The sequence below is a fragment of the Ptychodera flava genome, chromosome 5 (assembly GCF_041260155.1).
Source record: "Ptychodera flava strain L36383 chromosome 5, AS_Pfla_20210202, whole genome shotgun sequence".
Lineage (NCBI taxonomy): Eukaryota > Metazoa > Hemichordata > Enteropneusta > Ptychoderidae > Ptychodera > Ptychodera flava.
The window spans coordinates 40,285,948-40,292,333 of record NC_091932.1 but is presented as its reverse complement, the minus strand read 5'-3'; the positions used below and the strand labels follow the sequence as shown (position 1 = coordinate 40,292,333).

General features: G+C 35.9%; 1 protein-coding gene across 2 annotated transcripts in view; it reads left to right on the top strand.

Annotated features, from left to right (window-relative positions):
• The first annotated feature begins 2,234 nt into the window (after positions 1–2,234).
• LOC139133927 (serine/threonine-protein kinase MAK-like) overlaps positions 2,235–6,386 on the top strand; it is a 30,466-nt gene continuing 26,314 nt past the window's right edge. For both annotated transcript variants that reach the window (XM_070700724.1, XM_070700723.1), the window contains exon 1: positions 2,235–2,367. The gene's annotated coding sequence lies outside the window, so the exon portion shown is untranslated. The remainder of the gene's footprint in view (positions 2,368–6,386) is intronic.

Genomic DNA, 6,386 nt, shown 5'->3' with positions numbered 1-6,386 from the left:
GTCTGTGTTGTGGTACAGTTTTTAGCTTCCATGTGTCATGAGTCTATGACAGTGGGGGCTTGTCTGATAAAGCATGGCTCTTGTGACTATGTATGGAATTATATTTGTCTTTCTGTGCACAGCTAAAACTGCTGCATGTATCACTTTTATGTTTTGCATTGTGGTTGAAGAGCTATTGTACAAATGAACGCCACACAAACAGCTTGACTACTGACACTTAAAGATTTTCATCAAAAGTGAAAGACTTCAGCTGGAGAGCAACTGGAAGTTATTACACAGTTCAGATTTTTGATATAATTCATAATGGAAGCTGTGGTCAAACTTTTTGCCATTGTGAATCCTTCATGGCAGGATGAAATATATGTAACAATCTGCTATCAGATTGTTCATCAAAATTTGCAAAATAAACGTGTCTTTCCCAAAGTTTGTTTACCTGGAGCCATAGTGAGCAAAACTCAGAACATACAATTTGATTGGATTTGCAAATGATGGCTTAAACTTGTATTAAAACACGCTGAATTTTGCATGACGTTCAAGTGTAATTTATCTAAATTTGAAGAAACAAAGTAAAATACTTATTGCGGTCAATCTTTCCATTTCATGAAATAGTCCTAGCTATTGGGACAATGGCTGAACTTCTTGACCGTCCGCCATCTAAATGTTGCAGATCACAAATTTCAAAAAGAACTGTAGGGTGTCATTGCTGTAGTTTTCACACCTGAACCTACAATTTCCTAGGTACCCTGAAAGGTATCCTTACAAAAAGTAACATTAAGTTTTAGCAGCAGTGCTCACCAATCATTTCCAAACATTGGCTACCATGGTAATCAATCCAACTGTAAGTTACATGTTATTCCATGCGTTTTCCTTCCAAATGTTCAAAGGTCAGTCAATAAGCATCTGAGAGAAATTGAAAAATCAAAAGGTACCTCAATATTAAGGTAGAATGCACATCTGAGTCATAGACTTAATTTTTGAATACTTAGGTGGTCTTATTCTTGTGTGGATGCATTTTGAAGCCTGTGGATCACATGAAATTTTCACTCTCTTGTTTTTGTGAAAATCAAAAAAATTTAATCCCCCCCAGGGAATATCACAGGGTGTAGCAGCCATCTTATATTGATCAGTTTTAGGTAAATTTGTTTTGTTATCCAAAAACTTTGCATTGTGAACCCTGACTTTTGTTCTTGATTATTTTAGGGCATGTTTCAATGGTGCAAGTCTTTGAAAATTGTGGCAGAAGTTTAAACCTTTCTGTTTCAAGGCACATTTTACCTCAAAAAACACTTTCCATATTAAAGATGTGTCTGACTGAAAATTTCCTCAGCAATGTTTTATTGTGCTCTATTGGTAAACATGGCTATAACATGCCTCCTTTGCCACATATGCAAATTTGTAGTGACGTATAACCTCTTATAGCGATATTGTTTTATGTTCATTGGAATTCCATTTTAATGTGAATAAATGTTATTTTATATTGTGTACGTGTAAAATATCAGGATTTTTTGTACCTCTGAGTCAGCCAGCTCCCCACTGATATCAAAGATGAAGAGCCATCTTTTTAGAGAAGCTTATACAATATCTTACATATGTATTTGATTGCACTATAGTATATATAGTATACCCTCTACCATGACTGTTATCGTAGAACTCTCCAAATTCATGGAAACAGTGGAGAGAAATCTTGAATTGCTGTGTATTCTTTATTAGCTGCCAGAAAGTCTGTGATAACCGTTGTTTACTCAACAGTATTCTCACCCTAGATTACACCAATGTCTGCCAGTGTCAACGGTTCCAGCACAATCTGTATGATTCAATTCAAAAACACCATCCTTCCAAAAAGTCATTTTACACAGGGCAGTGGTGAAGCTTGGTTTTTGGAATATGTACTAAAAAAAATTGAGAGAAATCAGGTTTTCATATGTGAAAATTGGTTTCTTACTCCATACAAATACCACTTTTTGAACACGCTGAACAAGTAAGTAAATTATTATCAAAATATAATTTAAAATTCAGACGCAGTATATTTCCACAAAAAGGGAAATGTATTATGGTTACTTCAAGAAAGTATGAAAGAATAAATACACAACTGGCTAGGAGAGAGAAAATTTATATCTTTATTTCACATGGAAGTGAAATAGCTTGAAAGTGCCAGATATGTGCAGATTAGTCAACACAGACAGATGCCCTCCAAAAATAGGCTTTGCCTCCTAACAGTAAAGTGGGTTAACCCAGGAATGTGAATATGTCACGTGACTTAATGCAAATACTCATGACACACAGACGACCATCACAAACTCGGTGTTGAAATTTCAATATTATACTTGCAGTTTCCAGGGAATATAGTCAATTGATGGACCTTACTCGGTAAGTTTTCCCTTTTCCCAGATATCAACATGTTCAATGTTATGTCAATTTGGAAGTTTACGGCACTCGGTCCGTTGCGATCGAACTTTTTGCGCGAGGGTTGTTAGCGCTGCGCTGGCCTGTGTGATGTGAGTGGCCATGTTATCTATGGACGCCCGTCAGCTGCCAACCGAGATACCCAAATAAACAACCACAAACAGGCAAAATACGCTATCTTGGCGAGATGCAATGCCGAGGTCCCGTGATAATCATCACACCAATCAACTTAACTATCATGATATCGGTCGGTTGCCGTAAATTTTGCCTTGATTGTCTTCTTTCGACAGTTTTCGTGGACAATGTAATTATTTTTGTACGTTTGGTTGCTATTTGACACAGTCAACAATGAGCGTAGAGTGAATTGCTCTTGTGTGCATGTGTGTGGTCGCTTCGTTTTATTTTTATAGCAGAAATGTTTTTGACATCTGTAAGTCAAGATGTTATTATCTGCGACACCATCGATGACCCGGCGTTCCAGGTCTTACAAAAAAAAACGCGGGTCGTCTTCTGTAAATTAAATACGGCGAACTTCAGGAAACCACCACATATAACTGCGGACGCAAGTCCGGACCCCCAGTATGTAGTAACCAACATGGTGACAGGGCCCAAACGTTTGTGGCCCCGATGATGGGTGCCCCAAACCTCCACCATCCGCGTCCTTTACTTTCAGTGATTTATGTTAAGAATTGTAGATAAAACGAAGTTGCTGTTTTAATAGAAGGACGTGTATATTATTTCACTGTGAACTGATCATTGTCACGTAAAACCAGTAGGTACTCAGTCAGATGTCCAGACGGCACCATTGATTTCAGTTCTCTGATACCTCCATGGTTATTCGGACAACAGAGACCAGCCCTTGTAGTAAATGTTGACCACCCTGTGTTTGTCCTTGCAAGCCGGTAACTATCAAAAGCCGGATCTGTTTCTATCATAGTGACAGTCAGATGATTGTCCGAGGAGTAGAAAGACAAATTACCTTTTCGTGATCGTATCAGTCTAACATTGGCTTTTATCAGTGCTCAGTTCAAACCACAGACCCTCGAGAAAAACGAGGGTCTATATTCAAACCAAAATTTGAGTTACAATGAGCAAAAGTTCAAGGCACACAGCTGACAGGCTGAAATCGGTCATGCATGTAGTTTGGAGGGAATGGAAAGTAAGTCTCTAAAAAGTCTTATTTGTAGAGCGACAGAGAAAATTTGGACTATGTCACCTTTCATAGGGACAAATGGTTTCTCAGTTGTTTTTTGTATTTCCGTTTGTATGTTTAACTAGATGGGGAGTGTTCTAAGTCCCTTCATACACTGCAGAATATAGGAAAATTATAATTTCACAAAATTATAGGTTTAATTTTAGCGAAGAAAATTCACAAATGAACTTTAAGGTCATAAATAGACACAAGAACTTTTTCCTTATATGAACAGCGTTTATGATAGATCACATAGTACATGTATTTATTAGACTACTGTTTTCTGGTTTACTTGGATGTTAAACGTGTGACTCTTCCATTAAGGTTGGAAATTGTTTCATGTGTAATTTTGTAAGGAGTCGAATTTTTAACTTGAGCTTTGTGAATAATTTAAAAATTATGCTGCATTTCTCGCTTTACCAGAAATTATGAAAAGGAAATACTGTAACATCAGAAAACAAATGATAATAGACTTTTCTACAGCGGGAGAATCAGCTTTGGGCAGTTCTCAAGCAAGTTTGAGAGGCAGACTGAAATGTGTATCTATGCAGACTACCAGTGTTGAGACACTCCTACAAAAGTGAAGCCATACAAGTGCTGTATTATAGATATGACCAAAGGATGACAAAGACGATAACAATCATCTTACATGCTGTCTCTTTTGGTTGAAATTCATGAAGATCTAGAACTAATAGTTATCAAGTCTATCAAAAACAAACTATGACTGTTTGGTGATGGTGGTAATTGTGGTAGCAGGGATGTAGAAAATTTTGGTCACAAGTGGCAAAGATAAAAGTACAGACAGTTACAAGTAATGTGTGTGCACATTAAGTTTGTGCAAAATGTCCTGATTTTTTACTAAAACTAAATTTTCACAAATTGCAAATTTTAGCTGACAGCCAGTTGTTTTTGCCCGCTGCTGGCTATTTTCTACATCCCTGGGTAGTGGTGCTCACGGTGCCCCTCCCCAATAGTAAAATTCATCTACAGTCAGTGTACCAGCAACTTAAGAAAAATGTAACTGTATATGGATGTTACATTATACTTGTAACTGTTATGATTTCAGCATTACCTGCAAAATTGAACACCATGTGCTCGTAAAATTCAGGATAAATCACTTGATTTCAATATTTTTATGTTTTACTACGATACAAACTGAAAGTTTACAGTCCCACTACAATTACCACAAGAAAGTGAATATTTCATATGGATCAAGGCAGAAAGAGCAGTTGTCATCGCATTTTCAACCAATCCATCAACTTTTATGAAAAAGACGTTGAATAGTGTGAAAGCAAAATGTCAGGATGTGATGATTATTAGTGATAAGGTTAGTTTGTGCCTGTAAGTTCAACAAGAATACCAGATTTCACAGAATTTATGGTGTTAACCAACACAAAAACAATTCAGGGAGACTGATTTGATAGCATGTTGTCAAAAGGAAACCATGAAAAACTGATGTGAAGTTTATTGGTCACGAATGCGTCATAATTGTTTGTCAAAACATAGACAGCCACATTATGAAATATTGAAGGATATTTATCAATTTTATGAATGACTGCATTTGTCTTTTCTGGGTAGACTTCTTCCAATTTTGTTAATAATTATTGTTATCAAGAAAAAATGGCAATGCAAAAAATAGTAAAAGACCTGATAGTTTTGATATATTCACACAAAACTATTACTTTTCTTGATATACCAAGCTGTAAATTTATTCATCCTGTCAGTGATTGATGTTTAGACACTGAAAACCAATTACCTTGAAATTTGATACAACATTACATGTGTGTTACTGAAAGATAAATTTTGACTCTCAGGCAAAAGAGATCATGTTACAAGACAATAGAGTAGTGTAGTTGCTAGCATTTTATAGATAGTGTAAAACAAAGAATGACAAACAAATCATGGAATTAAAAGTCTCAGGGTATGAATCAATAACCTGTAGGAAATATGATGTGTTGTCGTGAAATTTTGAGCCTTTTCATCAAATCATAGTCAAATCATGGTCAAATGGACAGAAAAGTGAATTGTGTCTTCATACCTATTTTTCATGCTGTAAATTAAGTTTGGTTGTTGGATGAAGGAAAATGACCCAAATCAGCACCAGTACATGTCTTTCTCCTGACAAAATGATCTATGAAATAGCCTAGCTTTTTTTCAGGACTTGAATATTGGGATACTTACATCATGCATTTCCTCTTTCATGCAAAAGATAGATCTGATAATAACACATGATTAGATTACTTTGAAGACAGATACAGCTGTCAATGAAGTCACTGATTTATATTTCCCAAGTAAATCTCATCATTTTTTTCAGTCTTTTCCATCCATTCAAAAACAATAGTTTAAATTATTCCATAGTTTCGACTCATACAGTTTGATCAAACATAATGGATAGATGGACTCTCAAATCAATGGCTTACATAGTCAGCTGTTGTAACAGCCATTGTCACATTAGTGAGAAATAAAACTGCTGATATGGACTTAAGAAGTTTTATTTTAGTTGACTAGTTGACATTTAGGTGTCTTAAAGTCGGAAAACTGTGTTTGATGTGGATTATTCTCCTTATCTATTTTCAGTTTTATGAGTAGTTTGCAGTACAAATAACGACAATTAAATCCTTGAATAGGATTACCGGTAGTCTGTCTTCAAAAGGAATAATTGTGTATTATCATGTCCAAAGTGTTGTTTTATGTCTATTTTCCACAGTCTTTCTACCAAATAGTTTGGTAGAGGGAGGGGTATTTTTCAAATCAAACGGCAAAGGATCTTGTCAAGCTTGTTCAGCTTGAT